We start from the raw sequence: 14,365 nt of genomic DNA, 5'->3' as shown, positions 1-14,365 counted from the left end.
ATTGGAACAGACAATTGATTGCTACATTTGCTTAGCAATTTACACCAGTTGTGTTGGAAAATGTAAATGGACCCAAGAGTTCTGTCTCTGTGTCATTTGCTGGGCCTCCAATTGTATTTTAGAAGAGATATTTCTCTTTTTTTCTGCAGATAGATGTGTGCTTGCGTTTGCACTAGATAGTTTTGTGGTTGTACTACTTGATCGAGTAGAATTTATTTTTAGTTTCTTTGGTGGCATCATTGGGAGATCTCTCATAAGTTCTGTTTGCATTCATTAACTTTAACTTAAACATTTTCAGGAACAGGGTACTTATCGAGATGGGGTGTGTAGAGTGCACATAGTCCATTGTACCATGCATGGAATGTCAGTTTTGACTGTATTTGCATCCACATTTACTATAAATAGCCCTTTGAGTGTACGTAGATGTGAAAGTGCTACAAAAGTCAGACCTTCATTAAAGACTGTGCTGCCAATGTCAACCAATGCCTGATTTAGGGTTAGACCTTGTGAGTTGTGAATACTGACTGCACAAGCAAGAGGCAGAGAGAATTGTTCTCTGTGTAACTACATGTCTTTGAAAAGAAAGAATCGTACTGTTGAGCGTCCTATCCTTTTAACTTCTGAAAGTTTGGCGAAGTGGATGTTGACAAACTGAATGTTGTTGTTATGTGGATATGTCTGAAAGCCAACAACTGTACCAATTGCTCCATAGACTAAACCCTGCTACACGTCATGTTTTAGAATTAATCTGCAGTTTAAACACAATGTTAACATTTTTTTTCAAAACCAGCTGTTTTGGAGATACATTTTTCTAAGCTATTTAGTTTTGCTGTTGCTTGTTGACACATAGGGAGTGTCATGCTTTGCACTTTCAGTTTGTCTGTCGAGCTAATATGCACTATTGGTTGCATTTCCTCTCTTAATATTGTCTCATTGAATTCCATACAACTTGCTAGGGTGGGCATTAAACATAGACATTTCAATTTTGTTTGCGCTAACGGTTCCATGACATAAGGAGCAGATGTGTCATGCCCATATAACTCATGGATGAGTCTACTATTTAAGATAGCGCATACATCTTTAGAAAGAAGGCCAGTCCTAATGCTTTTTAAAATGTTTGCATAGGTGAGATCTACAGATTGACGTATGTTTTGAGTTAGTTATCTGTGTTGGAAATGTTGCCAGAGACTTACATTTCCTATGCTGCCAAGTGTGTTGCAGCACGGTTTGTGTCCCAAGGTTTAAACAATAGGTTCACCTTTCACTGGTGTTAATTGTAGGAGATCTCCAAAAACATGGACTTCTTGTAATCTGTGGTGAATTCAAGCCAACATTAGGTTGGAGACCATGCTTACCTCAACTATTAGGAGCATTTTAATTTGTTTCAGAATTCTGTGTACTTCAGTAGCAGCTTCTGTTGATAGTTTGTAGTACTCTAATGTGTGTTGGTGTTCTACTAGAAGGAGCAGTAGTTGGTGTAAATTAAAAGCTACTAAGTTGTAGGCAGCTAAACCTGTGGGGGCTTTAACAACAGCTGAATGGTTGTTGTTTGGTAACTTTTATAGGCATTTACAGATCATGTTTATTAAGAATCTTTTACATAGAGCAGTAGAGGTTTATAATTTTGACAGCTACAAGTTTTACTTTCATGCTTAAAACCTTGTTCAATTTCTTTAGTCCCTTTTAGGAAAATGCTAAATTGCTCATCATTTACTTGTGATTTCAGCAATGCCAAGTTTTCCTCTGATTGCTCATATTGATACATGGTGTTCTCTACTTCTGTCATGGGTAATTCTGCTTCATTTACTATGAGTGGCTCTCCAAGTGGTTCTTGGCTTCCTGTAACAGTATGTTGACTTCCCTTAAGAGTGTCTTCATTTAGTTGTGCTTGAACTTCTTCCTCTTGTTGGCGATCATTGTCCAACATGTTTTTGTATTGCTTGAATTTGGCATTTGTTATACTGCTTTCATTTGCATTGAATGCAGCTTCAAATGAGTCATGGGTGCCTAATACATGTTCTCCTTTTCTCTATGGCTTACAAAGTTGCAGTAGGGCCATGTAGTAAAGTTCTCTATGTTGAGGAGTTTTCGATAATAACTTCATATGATTAATTTGGGTGGGTTTGGTAAGTTTTATAAGGCTGCCTTCACAAGCTGAGACCACACATTTTCCACATTTTTCATCTGGTTTAACAATATTCTTGTAGGAGACATTTTGGGCTATGTGGTACAGGCACATGTTTTCCAAAGCAGTACTTCTGTTTCGGCATTATGTGTCTAATGAATTGTTTTTCAAAATATCTTGGCTGTTGGGATATTTTTTGGCTATTGTTTCTATTTCTTGGTACAATTTCAACAATCTTTTGCTGGATCCAGCTGGACCAAGGCTTAGCCAGACTGTGTGTTCAGATTTGCCACATAAGTTTGTGCTTGTTAAATGGTTTGCAGCTTTATAGCATCCACATTCTCTATGGGAGAACATGTTTATGCCAAAGCTGTATAGTTTTTGTGACAGTTTTTTGTCAGATGATGTGTCATCCCAGAGGTCCTTTAGCTCTGTTTTCTCAGCTTTGGTTAGGTAGGCTGTGACATATCTTGCAACAGCAGTGGAATTGTCTGCAACATTTTGTATATCTATGTTTGCATTCCACAAGAGGGCAATGATTGCATTGTAAGCATTGATGTACTTTGAAGCTTTGTTTCTTTTAATGCAGTATGTGTTTTTAGGCTATTTTCCTTTCATACTGTGTCTAACAGAAGACATGAAGCTGTTTATTTGTCCTTTTGCAGAACCTGGTCTAGGGAAACGAAAGCGGCATTTGGTGTAGTGTGTACCTTTGTTTTTATATCTGCGTCGGCAGTATTTGCCACATTTATGTTTTTGGAAGCGTAACATTTGTGTACCTAACTCACTATGTATAGTTTCTGAAGGGATATCAATCACAGGTTAAGTACCTGTGAATAAACTGCAAGAAAGTGACTTCACTGTCATGATCAAATTTAGGAGCATAATTTATCTTCAAAAGCACATGGATGGGTGGTGCTCCTCTGGATTGATATTATTTTATCCAAAAGTAGTGTTCCACTTCTCTGAGGGGAGGAATATTTGTATTGCTGCTGAAGTGCAGCATGGCAATAAAGTGGTGGCGAAAGTATCTTTATACATTTACACGGTCCATAGAGTAGAGTTATCATGGTCCTTTTATGTTTATCCCTTCTTTGTTTTGGTTTGCTATGCATAGGAAGTCGTGCAAGTCATCCCATGTATATTCTGCACAACTTAAAGTCACAAACCATGTGGGTGGGCCAAGGTTCTGTAGCATACACTGTACATCAGCATGACGTCGAAACCAGTATTCTTTTGTACAACACATGTTTGCCAAGAGGTTTGTGATACTTGACTGCAAAACATCATCTTTGTCTTTTATCTTTTGAAGTAGTTGAGTAGCAGGCATGTTTAAAAAATTGGAGCCTGTTTTCAATGTGTGTACAACTCTGTAACATAGAGTTGCTAGTTCACTTTCGAACAGGAGGTGGAATATGTATTCAACATATTGTCTGAATCTGGGGTCTTCAGAATACATTTGTAAAGAGCAGTATATGATGTTGTTATTTGTGTGCATCTTTCATCATATCTTCCCCCTTTTCTTGTAGGAAAGAGTAGAGGAAAGGTTCATGCTTCTACACTGTTCTCCCATATGATAATTGGAGATCATTTGGCTTGACAAATTTGATATGTTTCTAATGCATCGTCTATGGTGTCTTTGAAGTGTAGTGAGTAAATGATATACTGGTCTAAAACATTTGATGCCATAATAGGATCTACAAGTTCAAATTGGCCAGTTGGTGAGGAATCCTGAATTATTTGGGTGGTTTCCCTTATATTCTGTTCAATGTTTATATCTTTGTATTTATCATTGTTTTCTTTTAGATATTGTAGGGTTTTCTAACTTTGTTTATATCCCTCTGCATTGTCCACAAGGCCTTCTGGGGCCTGGGGCCTAAATACCTTCAACTCTCTCTTCCTAAATATCTTCCTTCCCGAGCCCTACGCTCATCCGTCTCCAACTTCCTCAGGGTCAGCCGCTTCTCGAAGCAACGAGCTGGGGGTAGATCTTTCTCCGTGGCAGGGGCCTCCCTCTGGAACAGCCTTCCTGCCTCCCTGAAACTTGAGGAGAAACATCTCCGGTTCTGGAAGCACCTCAAAACCTTCCTCTTCACTTCTGCTTTGACTCTCCCTCTCCCCTGCTAAATTCTTCACCAAAACTGCACTGATTCTGCAATTGGGCCACTCTCACCGACCTCGGTCCTGGGCCCAGTCACTCTTCACTTGCACTGCCTCCCTGGCAACCCCTGCACTGCGGGACTGTCTCTGTATCACTACAGCCCCCCCAGCACTTATCGGCACTTGCCTTGCACTTGTCACCAGCTGGCCCTATTTATTTATTATTTTATTTCTATTCTACTTATTTGTACTGCACTCCCCCCCGCCCCTTCCCCTTGCACTTTTTCCCTTCCCCCTACCCCTGCACTTGCGCGGTCTGAATGACACCTGGCCTAGTAGGATCGTTGTCTGTCTTCCCCTTGTTCCCCCCGCCCTGCCTCGTCGCACCTTGTAACACTTGTGTATAGGCGCGTTACAAATGCCATATATCATATCATATCATATCATATCTACTAGTTGTTGCCAAATTATTTTGTCTTTTGTTGTTACACCATTAACTAGGATAATCAAAGATTGATCTATTGGCCATTGCACTCCTAGAGTTTCTACATTTTCGTTAAGATCTAATGGCAAATGAACAACTTTGCCAAAAATGCCTTTTAACAATTCAGAAGGAGGCAATTTGGCTGTTTTGGGTTGAAGGCATAATATAGCCTGAAATGGGTGTACTGGATTATAAAGCTCTCATACAAAACAAGCTGCTAGCTAAGTTTGGGAAGTGGGAATATTTCCAAATCATTAGTGATAGCCCATGAAGGCATTTGGTTATTATCAAGCTTTGTATTGCAGTATGTGCAAAGTATTGAGGGGTCAGTTATTTTGTATTTGTTTTCTGTTATAAGATATAGAGCTAATTGGAACCATTGGGATTCCTCATTGTCTTCTATTTTTTTGTAAGTCATAACTACAGATGTTGTGCTCTTTTTATAAATAGTTTTGCAACAACACACCCATACTTGGTGTGGTACTTCAGCAGATGTGCTTTTAAACTTTGCTATCTAATTTTTGTACATATTTATTAGAAGATTGGCATTTGTAAGGTTTTCTCGAATGTTCTCTAAAGTTACTGAATTTTCTAAGTGATCTTCACTTTTAAAATATTTCCTTTGGATGGGGTCTATTTGCTGAAAGAGGTTGTTGGCTGTCCTATGTAGGAGAATGTTATTAAAATATTGTAGTTGTAAAGCAGGACTTTTTGCATACAACAGTCTCCAGAGAAGATTCCATATAGTGGAAATGTGTGTTGCTAAAATTCTGATGTGGTGGAAGGTGCTTTTGCAAGCAGGTCCAGAGATGCAGGCTAATGAATGTCCTCGCAGTCCAGTGTAATTGCGCACTGGACAGGAGTCCATGGTTTGCAAAGTTTTTATTCTAATTTTGTCTTTTACTTTCACATAGTGATTGAGGAATTGCCGTAAAGATTTGAAGGATTGTTTTCTGTATGTTATTCATTGAGGTACATGTCTATTTGTAGACTGGACAGATTGGTTTGGTGAAAGGAAGAGTTTGGTGGGGCCGTTTTTCAATAAGGGTTTCTTGTGCCATAATGGTGTTGTCTAGCATTTCAGAGCCTCGGCCACTACTATGTATTGCAATTGTTTTTTCTATTCTTGTTTATAGGCATATTCATGGAAATATCATTCTGTTCTGCTTGTGTGAATCCATTCTCCTGCACAGATGTTCGCAAAGGTATCTATGTTGACATTGCACATGTTTAGAAGTACTTTTTCTAGTTTACTGATTCATTTTGTTAATGGTTTCATTCTGGTTAAATTTAATATAAACAATTTTCTTTTGAGGAGCATTGTGCTGTCAATGAGAGCTTCCAGGATTAGTCATCTGCAGTAATTTTTAAGGGTCAAGCGTGACTTTTCTGCTCTTTTTATAAGATTTTGAAGTTCTCTATGGTGGAATTATTTTTGTAAAATTCATTTTTTTGAATGTTTAACTGTGGCTATGTTATCATTGGTAGATATAGTGGTAGCGTTATTAGCAGTTGTATTCTTCTTTATACATTTGTTTTTATTTTTACTTTTTGGAAGAGGGACCCTAGTTTTTTTAGTGCTAGCCGGTTCAGTTTTATTGACTGACTGTATTAGCAGTTTTGTTTGAACATTTGCTTTACATTCTGCTAGAGGTAGATGTGTATTATGAATTGTTTTATTTTTATCTCCTCTATTTTTTCTTTGTTTTATACAGAGTTCTTTTTAGTAGGCATTTTGTTCTGTCATTTGGAGAAAAAAGGAAAGCGTGGGTTTGCAAATAGAGGAATATATTTGCGTGCATTGTGAATGAGTGTGTGAATAAGAGGGCAGACATAAATAGAAGGCTGTGTGATTGTGCAACGGGCTGCTAGTTTAGGTTGGGAAGGTTGCAAAAGTAGCTGTGTGTGTAAATCTATGAAGGGCTTGTGTTAGTGCATAAGAGAGTGCTAGTGTACATGAATAAGTAAGGACATTATGATGTTTTCACAATAATAGTGGGTGTTACGATAATGGTGTTCAGGTGAGAATACATAGAGTTTATCTGCTGAGGTGCAATGAATATGAGTGAAGTAAATGTTGCTGCTTTCAAAGGAATTTTTAAGGCTAGTATGCAGCTACACTGTACTCTATCAGTAACAGAGAGAATACTACTACACTAATACTCTTACTTTAAAGGATTTGAAGGGTAGTTTTCTTCAGGTTGTTGTCTTCTAGGTTGTAGGTTGTTGTCTTCCAGGAGGTTGTTCTTCGCTGCAATTGGGGAAGAAGAACATTAGTACGTATGTATGGTAATGGTGAAGTAATTGTAGTACAAGAAGACAAAAAGATGTGGATTATCGCATTCGAGGTCTGTGCGCTAGTATTCACTGTTTGTGTTAATACTAAAGAAATTGAAGTGTGAGCTGCACTACCACCTACGCCAGCCAGTCCACCCTGGCTGGTACCAGAAAATATGTACAAGAAGGGAGTTGAGGTGGAGATGCGCTAAACACCATATGAATAAGGAGCACTAATTATAAAATTGATGCTTTAATTGTTGCAGAAACAGCCGACACGTGTTTCGACACGCAGGTCGTTTTATAGGCACAAGAACACAGAGTATATCGGAGAAATCAATACATGGGAAATCCCACAAGAAGCAGAGCGTTATAAGTATTACGCTGGTGTCAAGTCCAAGCCGTGATGGCCGTAACCAATATATAACTCGTTGGATCGAGCAGTCACAGTTATAGAGGAATTCCCCAGACCAGCGTAATACTTATAACGCTCTGCTTCTTGTGGGATTTCCCATGTATTGATTTCTCCGATATACTCTGTGTTCTTGTGCCTTGAAAACGACCTGCGTGTCGAAACACGTGTCGGCTGTTTCTGCAACAATTAAAGCATCAATTTTATAATTAGTGCTCCTTATTCATATGGTGTTTAGCGCATCTCCACCTCAACTCCCTTCTTGTACATAGTACAAGAAGACAGTATTTTTCAATGTAGGAGGAGTTTTTGGGAAGAAAAGTTAGTAACATTGGATGTGATTGCGAGTATGGTGTTAACCATGCCATTGCTGCAGATGGGTTGCCACCAGATTCCTAATAATTGTTTGGCAGCTGCCTTCCCAGTGTCACCAGGATATTGCAGGTCATGTTGGCCTGGAAAGTCAGGGGGTGGAAAATGTTAGTGCCTAATTCTGTGAGGTTGCAGAGCACTGTATGGGAATGCAGGCACGAGAGCACCAGCAGCGTTGCCAATGGGGCTGGTGGTTCTTTGATAAGTATAGCACACGGGGCTGTAACAAGAAAGTGTGACATATTCATACAATTGAAAATGTAAAATGCTGAGTGCTTAAAAAGCTGTCATTTTGGGAGGGTAGACATGAAATGTAAAAAGTGGTTTTGTAGATTTATGGCAGCATTGTGCGTAACATTTTTTTAAAAAAAAGAAATGGATATTGAAAATATGTGTAGAACACTTTTAAGTGGCACTTGTGTGAGGAATTGTTATGTTGTCAGTACATGCATACATTTGAATGGGATGTATTGTAATGTGTACTTGCTTATTAAATTATGTTTTTTTGTTTGTATTGTGGGAGGTGTGGTTGCACTATTTGCATTAGAAAAGGTGCACTACAGGTCCCAGAATGCAGAGAAAAATCGAGAAGGCCATAAGCATGTACAGATTAGAAAGGAGAATGTTAGAAAGCCTGCATGTGTGGGAAATGTTAATGAAACTGGACACAACACACTGAGTGTTGTTGCAATATGCTGGAAAAATTGTTACCATTTTGTTTAATTTATTTATTATACATTATATACCTTACACACATGCACTGTTATAAATCTATACATGCATTTATTTGTTTTACTTGAAATGGTGCTGGAATGAATAGGTTTAAACACATTGCATTTTGTTTTTCATTCCATGTATATGTCATTCTTTAGTAACATATATGCAGTTTTTGGTTTGAGTTTGCATTGTGTGAGTTTTAGTGTAACTTTGTTAGTGAGAGAAGTGGTGTTAAAAGTGACAGAATGAAAGAAGAAAATAACAGTATGTACATTATAATGCATGATATGGGCAAGTATGCATGTCCTGGTGATATATTGAACTTTCACACAGGATCTGGCACTTAAACTTGCTGTGGAAATGTTTTAAATGTGGTTTTCTTTTGTTTCACAAAAGACATAAACAGTGCTGCTGAAATTAAAAATGTGTGTTTTGAAACTTTTATGAAAATGCTAATTAAAAGAAAACTTTCCAAACACACACATTGGGCCTCATTACGACCCTGTCGGAATTCGCGGTGCAAAATGCATCGCGGAGCATGGCGGAAAGCCGCCGATAGCGCCATGGGGGTTGGCGGATTTACCACCCCATGCCGACCTTGGCGGAGCGGTAAATCCCCAATCCCCATTTTACCCTTCCCCATTCCCATTCTTGCCCCATAGGGTATAATGGGAGTGGGGAAGGAGTTAATTACGCCGCCGTAAAGTACGGCGGCGTAATTAACAACGAGGTCCCTTAGCGCCATGGTTTTCTCCGCCCGGTAAAACCAGGCGGAGAAAACCTCCATGGCGCTAAGGGAACTCGTAGTAGGGCGGACGGGTCCGCCGCGATTACCGCTGGCGGTATCCCACTCCGCCAGGGTCGTAATGAGGCCCATTGTAAGTAACTGCCACTTCATGTCAGGAGGTGGGACACACGAGAGTATGATTATTGAGTAGCGTAAGCATGGTAAGTGGCAGTTGCCCTGTTAAAATGCATTTGTAAAAGAATTGGACATTTTATTTTCAAAATATATGCATACATGTACTTTATGTTGATGGATGCAGATGTGGTTGAATCTGCAAATAGAAATCTTGGAGATTTTTATAGTAGTTCTTGATGCAGGTGCTTGGGAGTAACAGTACTCTGAATGTTCAACAGTACATCTGAAGTTTTGAACAGCGATGACAGAGTTAGATGTATAGTTATTGGATGTGATTGGTGGATGGGTTTGTGACTGCTTGACAGTAGCCAATGAGGGAGTGCTACAAAGATTAAAGTGGAAAGGGAAGAAGGGCTGTCCTGTGTTACGGGGTCTGCGGACAGCACGGTAGTCCGTCGACAGGGCCTGTCACATCCAGGTCTTTTCAGGATGCCTAGCATAGAAAGTGGACTGTGGGGATTAGCTAATCAGGTATTCAGGTTGTGCTTTATAGGAAGAGAGTGTCATAGTCTTTTTCATTGCTGTGTCTTGGGAAGATGGCTGTGGTTGCAGAGATGAGAAGGATTACTGTGTGGATGGTGGGAGATCATTACATGGTTCATTTTCAAAGGTACACAGCGATATGTGCCATTTCTGCTAACCTTGCATTGGAGGTAGTGGAGGCTTTTGGTGTGGTGTGCCTGGGCAAAGCTTTAAGAGTTTAGTTGTACTTTGCAAAAATATGTCTGTTTTCCAGATGTCATTGTGGTGCATTTTGGAGGACAGAGATTGGGGTATATTAGAGCAATACATTTGCAGAGTGTGTAGAAAGAATTGCTGAAGGCACTAATAGAGCTGGTTCCATGTGAAAAGGTGATATTTTCACATATACCTCTGAAGGCACTATGGAAATGCCCCAATATCTTTTGTCTTCAACAAGAGACGGGAAGGTGCCTTGTCACCAAAGGGGTGTGTTCATTTTTGTGCAGTGTTGGGATGTTATCCTTCCCAAATGAGAACATTATGGAGGATGATGGGCGTACTTTGTTTAGTGATGGCATCACCTTTACAGATTGTGGCAATGCAATCTTGTTTTCCAATATTCAGAATGCACTCACAAAGTTCTTGTGAAAGTGATCTAGATATTATGGAAGTAGGTATAGCAAAATAAATCTGAAAAGCCACCCAAAAAAATTAAATTGCAAAAGAAGGTTATTTTCAGAGCCACCACTGAAGAGTAAATAGCTTACCTTGCATTTAATTTCTCTCCCCACCCCCTTGATTGGGATGATCTGTCTGCAGACACTGTGGTAGTCTGTGGACAGCACGTGACACATCCTGATCTTTTGAGGATGCCATGCATGGAAATGGGACTGTGTAGCCCAGGGGATTGACCAATAAGGTTGTCTGGGTGTGTTATGCAAGGAGAGAGTGTGGCAGAAGGTGTGTTTGCTGAGAGGAGTGCATATGGCATAGGCTACATCTTTCAGGAGGCAAAATGTGTGGATTTTGGGGGACTCGTGTATCCATTGGTTGAAGGTGTATGAAGATCCGTGTGGAGTGGCTGAAAATCTTGGATTTCAAGATATTCATGTGGAATGGTATGGAGTGCTTGGCATGAAATGGGTGGACTGGCTCCCCTTTTGTTTCAATTTGGTCACTCTCCAACATTTGGACATTATCATTGTTCATTGTGGAGGGAACAGTTTTGGGCATGTAACTGGAACTTCACTGCAGTTTGTAATGAAGGGGACATTTGGCAAAATGAAGCAAATGTTCCCAAAACTCTCGAATAATTTTGTCCTCGCATTGCCCAGAGACAGATGTGGATGCACTCCAATTCATTTGGTCCGCAGATGGAGAAAGTGAGGCGCAGTGTGAACAAGGCTGTGTGTGCATTTTTCAGTGATGTTGGCATGATGTCTTTTGATAATGAAAATATTAAATTTTACATTGCCTATGTTTTTTGCAGAGATCGAGTACATTTTACTGATGCTGGTAATCAGCTTTTTCTGCAAAATATTCAAAATGCTTTGAAGCACTTTTTGTAACTATAGAAAGCATTTTCCAGGCGGTGGTAAATAAATGCATCTAAGGACGGTGAAAACAAAATGCCTACTGTTTTGCAAGTTGAAAGTAAAAGTTCAGGTCAGTAGAATCTTGCTTAGGTTACTTTAAAACTTGAAAAAAAACTCTTAAATACTAAAAATACAAAAAAGTTTTTTTAAGAGCCACCACATTCCCACGCAAAAGAGTTCAATCTTTTTGATGTCATTACCATCTACATTTTTTAGATGTCTGCGGACTACCATGCTGCCTGCGGACTGCGCAGGCTGCATAAGGGCCTGTAACGTTTTGTGTTACTTCTATTTTTGAACTGTGAAATGTGGCTCTGAAAATAACTATTTTTATTGTCTATGTTATATATTTTTTAGGCTTTTTTTCACAGGAGACACAACGGAGACGAGGGAAGGGAGGGTGGGACACCAACCACATAGACGAAGGAGCAGGTACTGAGAGGAAGATGTTGATGGTAAAAATGCGGCACATGCAAGGGGACATGTCTGGACAGGTGTGGTGTGCAGGGGCACATTGAGAACAGGTGCACCTGCGCCCTAGTGTCTGAAGGACAGGAGTGGAGTCCCCAAACTAATTAAAAGTGCAACACAACCGAGTGGATATGTGTAAACAAGTGCGATGTCCAGGGGCACCTTCATTTTGATTACAGACAGTCACACAGTCCGCAGACTCCAAATTGGGCTTTTAAAAAAACCACACGCACCAACAGTAGGCACATGCTTGTTTGTTTGTTTGTTTGTTTATTATTTATAGCGCGCGCCAGACCCGAGGGTAACCGGGCGCGTTGTTCAAGGATACTTTAAACTTTACAGGTTGCGCATGTTTACAAGTAGTGGTTATACATCGTAGAAATTAAATAATGCAGGACAGTAAGGAGAATATACATTGTGCATAATATATACATATAGCATAAAATATACAGGAAATATGCAGTAGGAAGATAGAGAGTATATAATTATGTACATAGTATGTCTGTAGAACAGTGGTTATGTTGGTGTAGGGCAGGACTATCGGTCATTTTCTTTGATCCAATTGATACAGTTAGATCTGAAGAGAGCGTAGGATTGGGTAGATCTCAAGCCGGGCGGGAGGGAGTTCCAAAGCTGGGCAGCTTTGACCGGGAAGCTGTTTCCTCCGGCCGTACTTAATTTAAATGGGGGTATCACTAACTGGTTGGAGTATGCTTCTCTGGTGGGTCTAGTGGAGATTTTTCTGTTGAATCTAGCAGCTAGGTATTTGGGTGCTAGATGGTTGATGCTTTTGAAAGTTAGAGAAGCTGTCTTGAGTTTGATTTTGTCCGCTGTGGAGAGCCAGTTGGATTGTCTTCTGGCCTCTGAAATATGCTCCCTTCTTGGAATTCCTAAGGCAGCTCTGAGAGCATTGTTCTGTAGTGTTTGAATTTTTTGCAACGTATGTTTATTGGCCCCTATATATAGTGCGTTGCAATAGTCCAATTTCGACAGCACTAGTGCTCGAGCAAGGGTTAGGCAGTTGGCAGTGGATAGGTATGGTTTTGCGGCTCTAATCAGCTTGCAGGTATATGCGGTGCTGGATGACATTGCGCTCACCTGTTTGGTTAGGGTGAGGTGGGAGTCAAGGTAAAACCCTAATGTTTTTACCTCTTTTGCCACCTTGATAGTGTTACCGTCTATGACGAAGGAGGAGTATTCTTCTTTTAATCTATTGATGTTTTGTGTGTTCCCCAGTATGATGAGTTCCGTTTTGTCATCATTCAGGCATAGCCCGTGGGTGGCCATCCATGCCTGAATGATGAGATAAATCTTGTTCACCAAGGCCAAATCTTGTTCATAATCCCCTGAAAGTGGTATGAGAATCTGAGTGTCATCCGCATAGTTAGTGTAGGTGACACCCAGATTATCTAGATCATCGAACAAGGGCTTCGTGAAGATGTTGTACATAGTGGGGGAGACACAAGAACCTTGTGGGACTCCGCATGTGATGGATACAGGGTCAGCAGCAGCAGAAATAGAGAAGACTCTCATAGTTCTACCGGTTAGGAATGATTTGATCCATGCGATGGCATGTGTGGAGAAATGGGCAGCTGTTTCTAGGTGGGTGCAGAGCACATCATGATCCACCAGGTCGAAGGCTGCAGAGAGGTCCAGTAAGAGGAGTAGGGCCATCTTTCCGGAGTCTCTCAGCTCGTCGACCTGAGTTTTAAGATCGATGAGCGCGGTTTCAGTTCCGTGCTGAGGTCTGAAGCCTGATTGTCTTGTGCCTAAAAGGTGGTGCAACTCGAGATGTTTTTGGATCTGCAGGTAGGCTACCCTGTCTAGGATTTTTAACAGGAAGGGTACCGTTGTGATAGGCCTGTAGTTAGTCGGGATGGATGGGTCCAATGATTGTTTTTTTAGGAGGGGGAGGACCCAAGATTGCTTGAGGTTATCTGGTATAGTGCCTGATGCAAAGGAGGCATTGATGAGCTTAGAAATGAATGGGGAGAGGTCTCTGGCCGCGTCTTTTATTAGTTGGGCTGGGCATAGGTCGCCACGGCCATTGGATGGCTTGAGTGAAAGTATTATCTTTTCGGTTTCAAGTATAGTTACTTTCGAGAAGTTAAATTTAAGGTCTAGTTTAGTGCTGATTGGTGGTTTGCCTCTTAGGTTAGTTGAGGGTGGAATATTCTGTTTCTTTATCTCAATTTTTGTTTGGAGTGTGGCAATTTTGTCATTTAGTGCTTTTTGGATGTTCGAACACCATATTTTATTTTTGTCACAGTTATCCTGGACAGGAATAGGGTTTTCTAGTTCCTTTAGTATAAGGAATAGTTCTTTAGCTCCAGATTTGGCCTGCAGTATTCTGTTGTTGAAATTCTCTCTTTTTGCTTTCTTTATTTCATTTTTGTAAATCTTGGAGGCATTGATGAGTGTACTTTTA

The sequence above is a fragment of the Ambystoma mexicanum genome, chromosome 5q (genome assembly GCF_040938575.1).
Source record: "Ambystoma mexicanum isolate Mex_15411 chromosome 5q, UKY_AmexF1_1, whole genome shotgun sequence".
Classification (NCBI taxonomy): Eukaryota; Metazoa; Chordata; class Amphibia; order Caudata; family Ambystomatidae; genus Ambystoma; species Ambystoma mexicanum.
The sequence above is the reverse complement of the archived record's forward strand: the minus strand, read 5'-3'. Positions refer to the sequence as shown.